Genomic DNA, 18,807 nt, shown 5'->3' on the forward strand with positions numbered 1-18,807 from the left:
CTTTTATCATTCAGCTAATTTTCGTGTTTTGGGTTTTTTTTTTCATTATTGTTTATTAAAGCCAAATGACTGTGCTCCAGGACATTCCACAAATGTTGCTGTACTGTCGTTTTAGGAAATACCATTAAAGCGACCTTTTCCTTGTTTGCTTCCCATGGCATTTAACTAAGCTGTTTTAAGAGAAACATCATTAAAATTGTCAATTCCTCCATGGGTACCTTAAGATTATTCATAGAAACTGTACTCTTTTGGGGATAACAGAAACACATGGCCTTGTTTTCCTTTCATTAACCCCATTTTCCACTGAAGTAACAATATCAACTTTAACACAGGTTTATCAACACTGACCAAATTCAGGCCTCTTTTTTTTTTTTTTTTCTTCTCTGTTAGAATTTGGTACTAGTGAAAGATACCACATTAGAAACATTAGAGAGTGAAGTCCTCTACCCAACCGCAAATTATATATATGTAGCACAGGAAGCAATTCTACTGCTCCCCCCCCAAACTTTTCACTACAATTCCTGATTTTCATCCTGGCATAACTTATTTTAAGAGGATGAGGAACAGCACATCCCAAATAGTACTTGACCCAAAATAGTAAGTGCCAGCTGTGATCACAGTTCTTGAGCTGTTTTGACTTGGTCATGAGGAAAAAACAGATTAAGGTATCACAGAGCACAGAACAGCTGATGTTGGAAAAGACCTCTGGCAATCACCTGCTCAAAACCCACTGCTCAAAGGAGGGTCAACTAGAGAAGGTTGCCTGGGGCTGCATCCAGCCAGGTTTTGAGTACCTCTATGTATGGAGCCTCTACAACCTCTCTGAGCTACCTGTTCCAGTATTTGATCATGCCCACATTAAAAAAGTTTTTTGTTATGTTTAAATGGAATCCCTTTTATTTCAGTTTGTGCCCATAAACTCTCGTCCTGCCACCAGGCACCACTGAAAAGTATCTGGCTCCATCTTCTTTAGTCCCCCCACCATCAGGTATTTATACATATTGATAAGATCTCCTCAAGCCTCGTCTTCTCCAGAATAAACAGTCCCAGGTCTCTCAGTCTTTCCTCATATGTCAGATATACCAGCCCTTTAATCACCTTTGTGGCCCTTTGTTGCATTCTCTCCAATATGTCCATCTCTCTTCTGCACTGGGGAACCCCAGAACTGGACAGAGCACTCCAGATGTGTCCTACCAGTGCTGAGCAGAGAGGAAGGATCACTTCTCTTGACTTGCTGGCAATGCTTTTCCTAATACAGTCCAGAGGCTGTTGGACTTCTTTGCCACAAGGGTACATTTCAGATTCATGTTCAACTTGTGTTCAAGGACTGCAAGTCCTTTTTCACAAAGCTGCTTTCCAGCTGGTTGGTCCCAGCCTGTACTGGTTCATGAGGTTATTTCTCCGCAGGAACAGGACTTGGCATTTCTCTTTTTTTAATTTTATGAGCTTCCTATTAAGGTGCCTCCAAACAGCAGTATGACTATCAATCTTTCTTCCCAGTTTTATGTTGTCTGCAAACTTGCTGAAGGTGCACTCGGTCCCATCATCCAGGCTATTAATGAAGATGTTAAACAGTTTTGGATCCCAATACTGACCCTGGGATACACCATTTGCATGGCCTGCAGCTGATCTGTTTGCTGCTAACCACAACCTTTAGAGCCCAGCAGCTCAGCCAGCTACTAAGCCACGTCACTGTACACTTATCTAGCCCACACTTCATCAGTTTGTCAATGAGGATGTTAGGTGAAAGTGTCAAAAGCCTTACTAAAGTCAAGATAAACAGCATCTGCTGCTCTCCCCATATCTACCAAGACAATCATCTTGTCATAGAAGGCTATTAAGATGGTCAGTCATAATTTCTCCTTATAGATCCATGCTGACTACTCCTAGTCACCTTCTTGTCCTTCATATGTTTGGAAATGGTTTCTAGGATTGTTTGCTCCATCACCCTCTCAGCGACTGAGATGAAGTTGTCCACCCTGTAGTGCTCCGGATCCTCTTTTTTGTCCCTCTTGAAGATAAAAGTGACAGTTGCTTTTTTCCAGTCCTCAGGAACCTCCCCCAGTGGCCATGACCTTTCAAAGCTAATGGCTTCACAATGACATTAGACAGCTCCCTCAGCATTTGTGGGTGTATCCCATCAGGTTTCAGGGACTTAGTTTTTTATTTGTCCAGTTTATTTAAATATTCTCTAACCCAATCCTCATCCATCAAGGGTAAGTCTTCCTTGCTCCATAGTTTGCCGCTGGTCTCAGAGGCCTGGAATTTCTGAAGGTGAGTACTTCCAGTAAAGACCACAGTGAAGAAGACTTGAGTATTTCATCCTTTTCTGTGTCCTTTGTTAACAGGTCCCCTAGACCATTCAGCAGTGGGTCTACTTTTCCCCTCATCTTTCTTTTGCAGGTTCTCTCCCTTTAGACACCCTTTTTGTTGCCCTTCATGTCCCTTAGCAGATTCAACTCCAGGTAGGCCTTGGTTTTCCTTACCCCATCCCCACACACTCAGTGTCTCTATATTCCTCCCAGGTCACCTGACCCTACTTCCACCTCTTGTAAACTTCCTTTTTTATGTTTGAGTTTAGTCAGGAGCTCCTTGTGTATATACACAGGCCTCCTGACACCTTTGTTTCATTTTCTGCTCATCCAGATGAACTGTTCTTGTGCTTGGAGGAGGTGATCCTTGAAAATCAGTTAGCTCTCCTGGACCTCTCTTCTCCCCAGGGCCGTGTATTGTGGGATTCTTTCAAGCAAGTCCCTGAACAGGCCACAGTCTGCTTTTCTGAAGTCCAAGGTTGTGATCCTGGTTTCTGTCTTGCTTCCTCCTCTCAGGATCCTGAACTCTACCAACCCATGATCACTGCAGCCAATGCTACCCTTGACTTTCACATCCCTAACCAATTCTTCCTGGTTTGTAAATACCAGGTCCAGTAGAGCAACTCCTCTCTTCAGCTCATCTCTTATCTTTGTTAGGAAGTTAGCATCACTCCAGAAACCTCCTGGATTTCTTGTGCCCTGCTGTGTTGCCCATCCAGCAGATATTGAGGTAGTCATGAGCCTCTTCCAGTTGCCTGAAGAAGGTCTCCTTTACTTGTTCTTCTGATCAGGCAATCTATAACAGACATCCATCAAAGCATTGCTCTTTTTGTATTGGCCACTAATCTTGACCCGCAAGTTCTCAACTGGCTCATCGGCCATCCCTACAATGAGGTAGTGTCAAGCAGGTGCTATCATACACTGGAGAACCATTTCACAGCAACATCAGGCTCCTCCTCTGCTGCAGTATTGTCCTCCCTGTGCTTTCCAAGGAACACTCACAAATTCAAAGATATCCCATTCTGGGAGGCCTCATGCTCATTCAAAGCAACACCACAGCTCAGGGTCAACTTACATCAATCTGTTTCCCTGCAAATTGCAGTTCCTTCCCAGTTTGGTGGTGTTTATATTTCTTCCCAAGTCTCCAGTCTTGCCACCTGGGACTCCACCACACTGACACATTAGGCCACATTTTAAGACTTGGACCTTTACCTTCCTAGAAAGAAGTTTCAACTAAACCTTTCCGTCTCATTAATGTAGAGAAACCCTCACATGGTCATGGTTACCCTAGTGCTCTCTGCTAAAGGTTATCTCCATTCATTCCCTATGTTATCACTTCATGATTCAGTCTGTCCTTATATTCCCTAAAGAGCTATCCTTAGTCATGCAATTCACATGGCATTACATCTTCTCATCCCTGAGTCTAAATGTAAGGTAGCTTACCCTATGACACCTACAGTTGTAACAAATTTTCATACTGATCAACTGAAACTGCATTTGAACAGGTGACCAAATCTGTGTTTAGCCACATGTAATAACTATAAGCTTACTTATCAAGTGGGCCTGCTTATTTCTATAGCACTGTTTTTGGTATGAAGCACTGGCTGTTTGATTCTGCATTCACATCTGCATCTGTCAGTGCCACAGCATCTCACTATGCAATAAAGTGATCCTCGTCCCCATCTTCCTAACACAACATGTAACAGAACTAGGATGTCACATCTGACAAGATGCAACAGGCATGCTTCTGTGTAGTCCTCATTCACCTCTAAGAAAGTTCCTGCCTCAGCTGACACTAGGGCAGTGAACCCATGGGGCTTTAAGAAGCATTGCCTGGCACATTATCCACATGCAGTTCTAAGTGTTTTTTTCAAAAGAGCTGGTGGAGATGGAGCAGGGAAAGAGAGGTTTAATGTCAAATTTCTTCACTTGATGCAAATATCAACCCCCTTGAGTAATAATTTGACATTCCTCAGCAAAGACATGCTCTGCTTTTGAAATACTTACCTTTCGTTTATTTTTTATAACCTTAAGAAAAGATGAATGTGAACTGTTTTGGTTTTTATCTTCCTATGACGGCAGAGGTTTATTTATAGCCAAGAACTGCAGGACAGTTCTCACATGGCTGCTGAAAATTAAAACAGCATGTACGGATTTGTTTTGTTTTGCTTTGCTTTTATGCCTTTGCCGCTACAATCTCTCCCTGCGTTCCCTAAACCCTTGTTATTGTAACCAGAGCCACATTTTGCATTGCTACAATTGCAGGGTCATGTAAATTCCAAAGGCTTTAAAGGAAAGGGCCTGCAGATTCTGCTCCGGGCCATAGGGAAGTTGACACAAACAGTTATGCCCAACCTCTAGGGAGAGGCAAAGGCATTCATAAATTGTCAACAGACAGGAAACCTAAGTCAACCTCAGCATCAACCTGAAGTTTTCTAAACCTTTTAGAACTTACTGGTTTTATTTAAATAGATTGCTCTCTCATTTTCAGTGTTGTGCTTTGCTATCGCCAGGAAAATTTCCTTCAGCCACTTCTGGAAATCTTCTATATCTTGTCTCACTTTCCACCAGCGTGTACTGGTTTACCCAGGACAGCCAACAACAGAAAGCTCTACAGGTACAAACTTTTTCAGACTCAAGGAACTGTATTTTTGCAGTGATCATGAAACTGTACACATTGAAAAGCATTACTTTACTCATGAAGACTTTTATATTAAAAAGAAAATTACACCAAAATAGAACAACCATACTCATGAAAGACAGCAAGAGAACAAAGAGTATGCATCTGATCCCTTGCAAGAAGTCTTTACAGCAAGTAGGGGTGGGAAGAAGTATGATACACGTTGCACATCTGTGTGCTTCTGAGTAACCAGGTTGTAATGCTGACACTAGCTGTGCATTTCTGTGTGGGCATGGGCAAGCCAATTCATGTTTCTGACTCTGTACTCTCTAAAAGAGGGATAACAATGCCTGACTCAGAGTCAATGTCAGAAGGCTCTGCATAAGTTCATCTTAGTCTCCAGTGTTTAGACAATTCAGCTAAATGAGAAAAATGTTTAGCCCACTTCTCCAGTCTTGCTTCTATTTCAGCTCTAAATCACCATTAGTCAAATCATTCTTAGACCTCAGACAAAAACCTAGATTACATTATTGCTGAAGTATGTGGAGGTTTTGCACAGCATGGTGCACCCTGATCACTGGAGCGTGCTAATGAGAGCTCAGGGAAATTACTGGTTTTGTGAAAAGGTGCAGCCAGAACTCCCTAGCCAATTCAGCTAACACCAAAAGGAAGGATGAGGCTGTGGTGCTACTCCAGCATGCTGCTTTCTATAGCTGTTGTGTTTTCCAGGCAACCTTAAACTTGCTGCAGTGGATATGAAAAAGCGGGGCTTGCTGCATTGTTCACCCACCTCTTTGGTGCCAAGTCAATCATGGTAAATCCTCAGGAAAGAAAACACAGAAGCACTGCCTTGCACTCTGCAACCAGGGAGGTCTGTGCCAAGCTAACATAGAAGGGACATTCCAAGCAATTCCCAAGCCATGATATTTTAAAAACTATCACTACAATGGAAGAGATTACTTCAGTAGTGGACAATAGTTCCTACTCAGCTGGTAGTTACTGTCACTGCACAGGTGGCAACAGCTGTTCTTATTATGAAAGTGTAGCTGTTTAAATCTTATTAAGAAAGACAAGACCTATTTCTGGAGGTGCAGCTACACAGGATCCCTGCACAGCTCGGGGCTGCTACCTGTTTGCCGTGTGTTTATTTACTTGGAGCCAGGAATTGCTCTGCGGAGCTCTGATCCTGACCATCACTGTGACCTTGGGCAACTGACTGAATGCCTTTGCACCCACGACTCCTTTTGAAGTCAACTGGTGATGTGGATGCTCAACCATTCTGAAAAAACAAGCCCTAGAGGTCAAAGCCAAAGTCTGCTAGAGCTGAGGTGTTTGGGGTCACATTGTAAATTATATAAATTTTGAACACAAAACCTGAAGCATCCACAGCTAACAAATATTTTTGTAAATGTGGTCCTGTAATTGGCCCAATGTAACAAAACTCTCAGACACAGAGGGGTGGAGTCCAAGGGACCATCTATATTAACATTTTTTAGAAGGGGACAGTTTATTAAGGGTCTGTGTGGAGTCAGAAACAAGCAGCCAGAAGACAAAGAGAAACCAGAAATCAAAGAAGACAGCTATATTAGACTGTGTTCCATTCTTTGTGCACCTAATGATAAGTATCTGAGAACTATACATTTTACTGAACCAGGTAAAGTACTGACCAAAATCATCACTTTATTCTGTAAGTTATGTTTCCTAATAATCTAAACTCTTGAATCATTTCCTCAAAGATGACTAGTTTAGGGCTTAAAAGCACTGTGGAACACAGGCAAGAAACTCTGATATCCTATAATATCAAATTCCTCAGATTTCAGTCTTGAACTTGAATCAAAATTTATACATGCCTCTAAATGATGAGCACTGCTTCATACAGACTTTGGTATCTTATCCAAGTATTGAGCAAGGTGGAGGCTGCTTAGCTTTTGGAACCTGTGAAGTCTGCAGCCTGTAATTATTGTCCAAACCAGCAGTGTAGCTCCCGTCTACAATTCATTTGTTTCCCTGAGTTAAAAAAACCCTTTCTTACCTTCTGTGCTTGCATAGCCAATAGATATTACTTGGCTCAGCACAGTTAGCAAAGAAGGCAGGACAAGGGGCCACTTAGCTCTGATGCATTTTACAGCAGAGAGCCTCCAATAGCCGACACAGTTCAAGCAAGGCAAAAAAATCATAAAATACTAATAAACATAACCACACAGACTTTTTGATACATCAGACAGGCCCACTGAAATAGAAGTATAATAAAATCCTCCTACTGATATCCAATGATAATAAGAAAATGAAAGGCCTGTGTTGGCCCAGTGGTTCAATGTGATAAGGTCTAGTTAGGCCCATATTAAATTCTAAGGACTACCATATTCCTCTGTTGGGTAAAGAAAGGAGGGCAAAAAGAAAGAACTGTAATCATATGGATAGAAGGTACATAGTAAAAAAAAAGCAAACCAAACCAAACAAAAAACCACCCATAAACAGGAATGGAATGGAATGGAATAGAATGGAATAGAATGGAATAGAATGGAATAGAATGGAATAGAATAGTTCAGTTGGAAGGGACCTACAATGATCACCTAGTCCAATTGCCTGAATGTTTTAACGCTCTCTAATGATGCAACTCAGGTGAGCTGCAAAATGCAGACTTGTGTTGTCCTCTCTCCTTGCTGCAATCAGTTACACCTAAAAATATCTGGAGGGAAAATGACAGCTGACACAGCCATCGTAAAAATGACCCAAACTAAGAAGTGGCAACTCTGAGGATGTGAGAAAGACTGCAAACAAATCACTGGGTGTATCAGATATACAGACTGTAATATACTGCAGTGATTACTATGTCTCTGCTCAGTGAATATGTAAAAGGGAGCTTGGTGTTTTAAGAACCATGCACAATGACCGCTGAACAAACTCAAGTCTGGGTGCATTTGCCTAGGAGTGATACAACTTTTGCTGTGACCCTAAAGCCTCATGGGACTCTCAGAACATAACCAAAGTCCAGAGTTACTAAACAAATCCAGCATGGGATCTTATTCTACATGGAGAGTTTCTAGACTGCTTCTAAGTATCAAAGAAGTGGGAAAACTCTTTTTGTGACACCCATGAGTGAATTTCTCAGGGAGCTTCACTGGGGCTGCAGGGCCTATTATTTCTCACCCTATTAGCATCACAAGATGCAGTGTGTATGATCCACATCAAATGTCAAAATCTAGTTCTAGAAACAAGCCTCCAAAATGCTAGTGAGAACTTTAGCTTCAAAAGTCCAAACACAACAAATATATGAACCTAGAGAGCTCATGGACTTAGGTCACACAGTCTAAACAGGAAACCTAGAAAATAAAGCTTATATATCCATGCAGCCTGGGCTGTTCCATTGCAAGCAAACAAACAAACAAACAGTAGGTAGGTAAGTAAGTAGATAGATAGATAGATAGCACACTGGAAAGCACATACCCCAAGTCACACAAACAGTTAATGGCAGTTAATGACAGTGGCCAGCCAGCAGAATGAAGCCCAAGATTAACAATGGGAGAATTTCTAATGGAAGTCAAGGAGTATTTCCCATTTCTTTGGAGGCATTGCCCCCTAGTCTGGCACCAAACTGCTCAGCTCCCTCTAGCTTCTTTGTGAATTAAGTAATCCTGAAAGAACTAAAGAACCCCAAGAAACCATGACTAATGAGGGATCAAAGGAAAAAGGAAGGTTGCCTATCTGTAACCATCACTGTGTAACCACTTAGTATTGAGTACCCAGAATTGAACACAGCGTTCCTAGTGTTGTTTCATCACAGCTCAGAGACATATTTCCTCAGCAGGCTATTTGGATCAAAGACTTAAGGCAACATCCCTGAAAGAAAAGAAAAGGCAAAACACAGAAGGGACTTTTTTGCCATCTGCTTCCATTTTAATTTGCTGTACTCCCACATGTCACCAGAGCCTGTAGGGTGGTCAATTGGATTCTGTGTCATGTGCATTCATGGGAGTATAGGACTACAAGGTCATCACATCCTGTTTCCTACAATCACAGACAACTGTGTAGTAGACACATAGTCCAGCAGACTCCACAGCACATTTATTCCAATCCTGTCACACTATAATGTAAGACTTTTCAAGGGATCAGTGGGAAGCAGAATCAGGTAGGTTTTCCAGTCTGAAGTGAGGCAACCATTTTCACTCTTAAAGCACCTGACAACAACAAATTAGGTATTTCATTTCACAGATGTATAATATCATCTCCCTGACCTCTGATATCTTGATTCTAGAGGTCATAATTTAGTCCACTCCTATTTAAACATTCATGCTCTGTGGGTAAAAATATATATAGCTACAGATATTTTTGTATGTCAAAGTGAGAAAAACCAAAATATTGATATGTATGTAATCTGAATTGTACCTTGCAAAAATCAAGGCTGGTAATTGAAAAATTGACTCTCAATACTGATGAAGCGGCATTCTTAAACTGCTTTTTATTAAAGTACAGTGATGCTATATGGAAATGTTAATAATTTTATGTTAGGTCAACTCTAGCTTGTATTTACAGTAAGTATTTTCTTAGATACGGCTCCCATTTCACAGTAGTTTAGCTACACTAACAGATGTGTAAATCAGAAAGAGTATGGGCCTCTGGAGATGTCCCGATAGATGTGAACATACTAAACATCGCCACTGTAAGTAAGCAGAGGATGAGGCAGTGAAGAGTTGCTTGCTAAATTTTGCCTCTGTTTAAACATAAAATGTGTCATGAAGGGCACAGTAGGACATTTATAGCTTAACACATGTCCCCCAGCAGGTACATGAAGCTATTCTAGATAAGCCCAGACGCAGCTGGGAAACAATTCATGGGTCCCCCAAGGAAAATTTCACCTAGTCAGAAAATGTATCTGTTTTTCTCCCTATCACTTAGTAATGGCGAGTGCCAAAGACTTTGTAACATTCACACAGACTGCCTGAATCCTGCTGACGAGAAAAGGCTAAGGTCAAGCTTTGTACTTCTGTCATTGGCAACACATTTCAGGGCCTTTACAACAGAGCCAGAGAGATTCACTCATTGGGATGCCTGACCCACAGGGCAGTAAAAGTATGAAACAAGCAATGAGGGCAAGTTCATATCTCAGTAGGGCACAGCTGGAAGACAGTTCATGTTGGCAGGGCCCTAGCATGGTTATTACTCTATCCCTGCATAACAGTGCAGGAGGATGCTGACAGATCAGATCGCAGGCGAGAACAAAACCAACTGTCTCTCTGTGCATTCAGCTGTTAGAAACATAGTTTAATTGGTTCCTGCTGTATACATGGCTGCAAAAGTAGCAAAGGACTGAAGTCCCCTCGTGTTTGGTCAAGAACTTGCTTTCTTTCATCTGTTGTGCAGATGCTGATGGGGTCGCTTGCCTGGAGGGGGTCAGGATTCTGCCAAATGGATTTAAGCAGGGTACTCACAGTCCAGGCATCCCAGCTTAATGGTCAGTGACTCAGTGAGAAAACCAAGACTGTCTGCACTAGTGGATGGCCCCATTCCTGAAAAAGTTTGTAAGGAAGAATGGTATCCTGGCAAACCTTCTCTACAGATGTACGCTGTTTAATCTAACAAATAAACCCATTCCACCCAGTTAGTGCAGGTCTCTTACAATCATTATCAGCAGTACCTAAGTTTCATACTCTACGTGTAGGCAAAAACCTAAATGAAGGGTGGAGAGTAGGAAGAATAACTGGGGATTATAACTAGAGGCTCTGGGAAGCCAGAACACAGATCTGGGGAGGGGGCGGGGGGGGGGGAGGGTAGAAAAAGGGGAGGAGTACCCACTCTGCAGGAAGGTGATATACTTGCATTCTGGGAGAAGTATGATTTTGGTGAATATATGGCTTGTCTACCAGGCAGGAGGCTAAATGTGACATAATGATAAATATGTTGGTATACTATTTTAGTTTAATTGCTATGGTTTTGTTAAACTAACACTTCAGAGGACATAAAGATAGCTGAAAAAAAATGGGTCTCTAACCTACCTGCAGTGAGAGTATTTATATGATAGTACAGACTCCCATCAGGTTGCAGGCATCTGAGAAAGCTGTGCCTCAGTTTCCCAAAATGCTAAATCCATTAATATTTGTAAAGTGCCTGGAAATTTTCCAAAGGAAAGTGCTGAATGTAAAGAATAAATTGCTAACTTTATCTAACTATATATATATGTGACTTACTTATCCTCATATATTTGTATAGTGTATAATTGCAGACAAGAAAATATCCTCATCATTTAACTCCTACTGGTTAAATAGGAACAGTCCACTGAAATTGCTCCATCAGAAACAATCATCTGGCTAATGAGCATACAATACCCACAGCATTCAGGGTTTGATCTTAAACCAGTGAAAAGTACAGAACTTACTGTATTGCAGGGTGATGATTTATCGACTACATATTTTCAGAGGGACTGCACTGTTGTAACATTCCTGGGGAAAAAAATAACTTCATGTTAGAGGGAAATCATGTTACACCTCTACAAGAGTCCAGGAAACTTCTATGCACAGATCAGCAGAGGCAAGGATGCTTATACAGCCCCACAGTTGTTTCATTCCTTCTTGAAAAGGTTGCTCCCTTCAACCTGACAAGGAAAGGAGTAGAATTGACAGGCTGATGCAGAGCAACATGGAATTCCCACGTATTTCTGTCACAGCCCTCTGGAGATTTGAAAGAAAACAGATGACAGTGCAGGACCAAAAGCGTGCAAAGAGATTAATGATTTTTCAAGACCAGTCTGAAATACTTAAAAATAGCCTTTTTTTTTTTTTTTTTAAAGCACTGAGCTTTCCTGGAAAATGGAAGCACCCAAAATATTTGGTATTTATGAAAATATCAGCAACAATCATACTATTGATGAGTAAGCCTATTTGAAATGTTTGGATTTAGAGAAATATTTAAACACAAAAGAAAATGCAAAACATTTCTAAAAATAACTGGAGGGGTGTTAGCAAATTAAATCTTTTCTGCAAAAAAATTGTCACTGTTTGTAATCCACTTTTGAACTGGGGAACAAGGAGAGATCCTGGTCACTTTTTTCACTGACAGGAAGACACAGTGCTAAAAATGAAGGTATAGTTTCTTCATGTGAATTCTTGACACTTAAAGGACTCTAAAATATGAAAAAGTTCCTGGAAGTTTGTGATGTACCTGGTCAGGTTCCTCAGCCCACATCTTACAGATATGACTGTTTCTCCCTCGTAGCATAGCTGAAACATCAGAGGATCTTCACAGTGTTTTCTCTCTCGAAGACCACAGGAATATAAAAATGACTACATAGTCAGATCAGAAGTCCATCTAAACCAGTACCCTATCTCCAAGTAATAGTCAGCTGCAGATGGTTAGGGAAAGCATATAAAAATACCATATATAGTCTGATCCTACCCCTGCTCAATCCTTTAGTTGTTTAGGATTTTGAGATGGGAGTACAGCCAGATTATCATGTTTAATAGCTACCAGTGGACCCATCCTCTGAGATTTTTCATCTCTTCCCACAGCTTTGTCTTGGGAGAAGGGAATCTTGCCATGTGATATTAAACCCTTGAAATATATCCTTGCATGACTTCTTCACAATGAAATCCAACCTGGATTGTGCTCTTTGGCAGAAATGTTCCTTCTACTTTGTGTGTGTGTGTGTTTGTGTATTTAATTTATGAAAATGTCCTGGGAACACATCTTCAGATCAGATCTTAAAAAGTTAAATTGGACCTGACGACTTTCATCAAGGATAAACAGGGCACTGTTTAAATTTCCATCCCTTTAAGACTTCATGGCTCATTAATTCAATTGTTTAAGCAGCTAAAAACATTGCCCCTCCAAACAGCAAACAAAACACAGAGAAAGACCTCCAAATCAGGCTTGTTCACTGCCTTGAATAATAAAAGTTGTAACAGTAAAAATGAGTCCTTGTTTATGTCTCCTTAAAAAAAGTAACATACCAAGGAGACAGAATAGAGTTGTTGGGTCTTACAAATCAGCTTCATCCCCAGTACAAAGAAGAGCCGGGCTGGCACATGCATTGCCTGAATTTAAGTCATCTTGGAACACACTGAAGAGAAAAATACTCTTCAACAAAAACAAATGTGAACTTCAAAGCACATGAGCAGAAATATCAACTTCAGTGATTATTACTTTGAAGCCAGCAAAACTGGGAAGTGAGCAAGCACTTGTTATTCAGGAAGGGAGCCTACTCCTCTCTTGCTGCCAAAGTTTTTCTCAGTGCCTCAAGGTTAGCACTATTTCCATTTTCACATAGTCTAAACACATCCTTCTGATGTCCAGGTCCTACTCCTTAAATTCCAGCAAGCCTTCTGATCTCCTCCCTTCCTTATCTACTTCCTTCTTTCCACCTTAAGTCACTCTAATTCCTAACTCCAGAGAAACCTTATCACCGGTATAAGCCTACCATACTCTCAGAATAACTTTTCTACTAAATCCAAAACCTATGAGCTTCTCCTCATCAGATTTGTTACTCCATGTTGTCCCAAGTCTAGAAAACTACTACTAGAAGACATTATCTGACACCATAGAGATCAGCAGAGAAGCCAAAATCTCAAGTGTTGAAATGCCATGTGGAAAATTGAAAATATAAATCTAACATAGAACATGTATTTGGGCAACATACAAACTGGACACAAAGCCTAAGGGAGGGAAAAGCCTGTTTGACCATCATTAAGTACCGATTTAACACACAGCACTAAGAAAGCTTGAGGCTGCACTATCAATAGCACTGCTCAGCATGTGATGAGTTCATGGGCCTGTGGCTACGTGGTTCTCAGCAAATCAAAGCCGGATACATTGTGGACATGTCAAGAAAAACAGAACATGAGTACAGGACTGACATACCAAAGCTCACGGGAGCTTCCGGCAACATGGGACACATTCCTCTGTGACCTCTACTGCTGTAAAACAGCAGTAGCTCAACTGACCTTCAGAGAATTACACTGCTGTAAAAAGTATGTGAGAAGAATCAAATCCACTGTGTAGATTTGCCCAAGTCAGTCGGCCAGCATTTCAGAAGCAGCTTATAATTTTGGCACTCTCAACTTTTGAGTGTCTTTGTGCCTTAACAAGACACTAAAAATAAAGAGCCAAAATTACAGGTTGCTTTGCACAACTTTGGCCTCAGTTTCTCTGGACCAAATTCTGATGCTTCTTGAACTTACTTGTAATTGAAGCCTGGAATAAGTTTCTTGAACAATACAGAGCTAGGAAAAACTTTCACTAGTACAGATGAGAGCAGACTTGCACTGCCTATGCCTCAGGTCACTCAATACCAGTCTGAAGATACTGGGCCAAATCCTCAGCTGGAATACATTTGTCATAGCTACACTGGAGTCCCCATACCTATTTGCACTGGCTGAGAATCCAACCCAATAAATCCCACTTAACTAATTTACATAGCATTATGAAATTTAATACCTACACAGAGCTTGGAAGGTAACAAGTCCTCAGCCTGATAATGACTCAGAGTAGTGCCAAACAGAAGTAACTCCACTGTTAAGTGGAATTGCGGAAAGATGAGAAATTATTCAGATCTACTGCATGTTAGTATATATACTGAGTCTCACTACTACCAGTTTTTTCAGTTCAAATGAGTGTGATATTAGGGAACACAACTGGTAAAACAGAAAAGCCACAAGAGACACCACTGTCAATCATCAACACAATAAAAAGCATGGGAAAATACACGTAAACTCTTTCATCCAATGAAAATCAGAGCAGTCAGCTTTCTTTTCATTTAGGAACATGCTGTGCTTGCCTGGGGGCTGCAGGGGCAGGGAAGGGAAAGAGGGTCAGATCTCCATAGGACTGACCCAGGTTTGAAAATTCACAGCAACTAAAGCACTGAGAGCCAAACCTCCCACACATCCTTCCCCTAAGTGTCAGGAAATGGTGTCCCCTGATTGCTCAATCGCTAGGTCAGATAGCTGGCCTGGAGGGACTAGATGGGTTTCTGGGATTCCATTGGACCTTGGGGGAATTTTATGTCAACTAACGCAGATGGAGCAAAACCAAACTATCTGGGAGATGCCTTCAAGATGCTGTTCAACTCTTGCTGTGCCTCCCTGCCAATAAAATACAGTCAGTGCATGCCACGTCTGGACTTGGTAAGAAAAATTTTTACAGCTGATTTCAAGATGAACAGAATGATCTCCATTACACATAAGGAGCACAACTGAAAAAAACAGCAGCGATAGCAGCAGAAAAGTGATACAGTGTGGTAAGGCCACTAGAATATCCAGAGAATTTGCTTACTCAGCTCTGTGAAACCATGAGACTGCACTTTGTAACACATAATATGGACTTTTAAAACCTTAAGTTTGCACTGTGACTGTCATAAGCTCCAACAGGGAATTCCTTTCTGTTTCACAAAGCAAAACTGAAAAGATGTCTGCCCTGTCCATAACGTGTTTTTTTCTCTTGCTTTCAGGGTCAGTGTCCTCCAGTAGAATAACTAGCAATTTCCTGGCTGGTATAACCTCATCCAAATTCAAGGATGTTGAGTGATGACCCATGCATTCTCACGAGACACTAAACTGAACTCCTGCCAGATCAGCATCTCCTTCCTCATTCCTCCTCCTACCCTTCCACTCAGTGTGCAACTTTCCCCCTGAACCACAACTAACAGCCCACAAGGAACTTCCAGACTTGCAAACCCCTGCAGGTAGTGTTGCTCACTAGTGGGATGCTGAGCTGGAGGACAGAGAGAGGAATCATGAGACAGAAAAGAAGCAGTCAGCTTAAAACACCCCAAATTGGGAATTATCACCTCCTTAGTTCCTCTTCTCACCCTCTCAGTTTTGTATATATTAGTTCTGTATTGCCCAATGCACTTCAGACAGACTAGCTGCTGAACCAGGTAAAAGTGTCTGTGTCTCCCAGACACTTGCCTTGGCTGTGACAGCTCTCAAGCTTTTATTGGGGCATATATGCTTCTAACAACTTACTACATTTCTTAAGGATTTTTTTTCTTTCATATTGCCAACCAATGTGATTAGGCTGTTGCTAAGAAAATAAAGCAGCTTCTTGGAAAAGGAGCTGCTAGGCTACTGGAAACAAAATCAAATAAGAAATAAATGGGGGAGAGGAAAAGGATTCTGATATGTCATGGTAAAGAAGCCCAGATCCCAAACCGATTCCTTCCAAGTCTGGAGGCTTCACTTCCAAAGTACGTTCCTGCAGGATCTGGCTCTGAGAACAGAGGCTCCCTTACATGTGCTGTCAGTACGGTTGCTTTTTCTCCAGCTCAGCCTAGTTTGCTTTGCTTTGCATGGCATGGCATGGCATCCCTTAGTGGGGATTAGACCTTGAACACCTGCCCAGTGAAGCTACTTCCATTACATTAGCCAGCACACTGGTTACATCAACCAGCAGTTGCTTTCAGCATAGCTACCTAGACTTGCTCACTTTCATTTTCCAGGGGAGATCCCTGCAAAACTCCCTCCTCACAATCCTCACCTTTCCTCCTTTTCTCCCTTTTCCCTGCCCCAGCAACCCACTCTGCCACCCTCAAGAAGGAAAGTATTTGCAAACTTATTCCATTACCAAAACAACTCAGCCCAGGGAGCGCTGACTCGCAACAGTGTTTCTTGTGACTGCTTGTTGGTTGAAGCCAATTACTAACAGCACAGTGCATTATATTGTGCAATTCACATAGCTCCTGCTTCTCAGCCCAGCTTTGTGTTTATGTTCAAGGGCGTCATCCCTCCTTGAGCAACTGCACAGACCAACCACCCTCTCACTGGCAAAGAGCTTTCTAAAGTTATAAGTGCTGGCTAAATATGTCAGCTTCACACAGGAGGCACCAAACTCTTCCACCTGCCTGGGGAGATGGGCTGTTTCTGTCAGCGGTCTCATTAGAGAAGATGCCAATGAAGAGGACAGCTGCCCCCACAGCTGTCCCCAGAACTGCTCCCACCTCTAGTCAGGGAATGAAGAAGGGACATCCAGCTGTGAGGTGGGGGAGGTAAGGTTAATTACATGAATGCAGCACTGAATTTTAATTGTAAATAAAACCAGCTGAGTGCCTCACTGAAAACACCAGCTTTTTATGGAGTAGGCTTGGGAATCTCTGGACTGCTGAAGTTTAAAAAAAAATAAAAATTATTAAGAATCACTATCCTTCCTTGGCACTTACACCATGTGTCTCTAGCAGTGCCTGTGCAGGTTTTTCACAGGGAGATTCTTCTTTTAGTAGCTGCATCCTTCATGTATGACCCTGTTACAGCTAGTTTTTGGATGAGAGATGCCTCTCCCCTCTGCAGAACCAGTGGGTTCTTTGGAGAGCCCTTAGTATCAATCGAGTAGAGGCTCAAGGTGCTAAATTTGTCAGATTTAGCAAGCAACACCCCATACTTATGTTAGCATCTGTTATTGTCAGTAGCCTGGCAAACAGAGTGGGACAGGACTTCGTTGTCAGGGAGCTAGGAAATTGCCTGTGATCCTCATAAGGAAAGAGGAACTGCTTGCTGCACAATATGACAAGGGATTAAAGAGTTAAAAAAGAAATCCTGCATTGTGGAGTTGCCTAAGGAAGTTGGGCTTTGCCTACGGCTTATTTGGGACTTTGCTGTCCTGCTACCAGAATATGAAGGAGCTGAATTTCAGTTAATTTTATAGTCTTCCAAAGATACATCCTTCCCTCCCTCTTCTCTCCTTTGACCTCCTTCATCCCTTGTCACCCCCATCCACATACAGAAGAGTGCAAAAGCCTGTACCATCAGCCCTTCTGCATACCTTTGGGAGAAGCAATCAAGCTAAACCTGAATCCTGTGTTCTGCCAAGCTGGCTTCAGGATATTTCAGAGGAGAAAAAAAAAAGAAAATAAAAGAAAGAGAAGTGGTACTTGCAGGGATTTGCTCTTGAAAACAAGCAAAAACACAAGAAGATTTGCTGCAGCAGCTGCACTTACAGTGTAGTGCCTGTGTCTCTGCGCAGTTCCTCCCTGTTCTGCAGTCCTGTAATCCACACAGTGAAATGCCTGTGCTGCTCCTCTCGCTGGCTGTGCTGTTGTAGTGAGACTGGAACTGCTGCTGTTTTCACTTTCAGACCAGCCTCTCTCTCCAAATCCTCTGACGTCAGACAGCCTCTAAGAGGTATTTATGGAATGAACGATCTAAAAGTTTCTCTAGGTACAGCCCATATTGCAGTTTTTCGGGATTTGTAATTTTTACACTTTTGGATAGAAAACCCCTCCAAGGGGAGGTCAGGGAGGAAATGGTGGGAAACTACAGATGTGGTTGTATAAGTCCCTGGCAAAAGACAATCCCTGTATTTTTCTGCCCATGGTATATTATATCCACACCCAGGATGTAACTATCTGTCATGAAAGTCCCCATTTGGAAAGCAGTATTTTCCAGTCTCTCAGCCGTGCCTAAACAGTTTTCGAATCAAGCCTGGCAAAGAGGTCTCACACATACACTCCTAGCCCACAGCCCTCTCCTGTGTCCAGGCTTTGACTGGTTTTAACTAAAGCAGGAGTGAAACAGCCCTTCCAAGCATCTTGTCCACATCCTCTTTCAGTTTTGCACTAACCCCTTCCAGCTGGACTGTTTTCCCAGGCATGTGGGCCTGCTTCTGTCCTAGCTTCAAAACACCTTCTAGAAGTGTCTCATCTCAGGTGAATACCAGCTCAGAAAATTCATTTGATCTTTGATGTCTATTATACTGTGCCTATCTGCATCTCTATTTCTATTATTTCTTTGGAACTGTACAGTATGACACATTTTACCTGCTGTGAAAGCCACTTACAGTGTTACACAGAAAAGAGATGCTACAGCAAAAACTGAAGCAGAAGTATTAACATTAATGTTAAGCAGTACTTGAAGAGTGAAATGCTATCATGGTATAATCCTGCTGTGGCAAGTG

General features: G+C 41.9%; 1 protein-coding gene across 2 annotated transcripts in view; it reads right to left on the reverse strand.

Annotated features, from left to right (window-relative positions):
• Positions 1–17,952, reverse strand: part of DAAM2 (dishevelled associated activator of morphogenesis 2) — a 208,746-nt gene extending 190,794 nt beyond the window's left edge. Inside the window, exons 1-2 of one of the 2 annotated variants that reach the window (XM_069800363.1) lie at positions 17,852–17,951; positions 11,306–11,369 (exon numbers count right to left, since the gene is read on the reverse strand). The gene's annotated coding sequence lies outside the window, so the exon portion shown is untranslated. Of the gene's footprint in view, positions 1–11,305; positions 11,370–17,851 lie in introns of both variants that reach the window. The other variant, XM_069800362.1, reaches the window with a different exon arrangement.
• Between the last annotated feature and the right edge of the window lie 855 nt (positions 17,953–18,807).

Source organism: Haliaeetus albicilla, chromosome 13, assembly GCF_947461875.1.
Source record: "Haliaeetus albicilla chromosome 13, bHalAlb1.1, whole genome shotgun sequence".
Lineage (NCBI taxonomy): Eukaryota > Metazoa > Chordata > Aves > Accipitriformes > Accipitridae > Haliaeetus > Haliaeetus albicilla.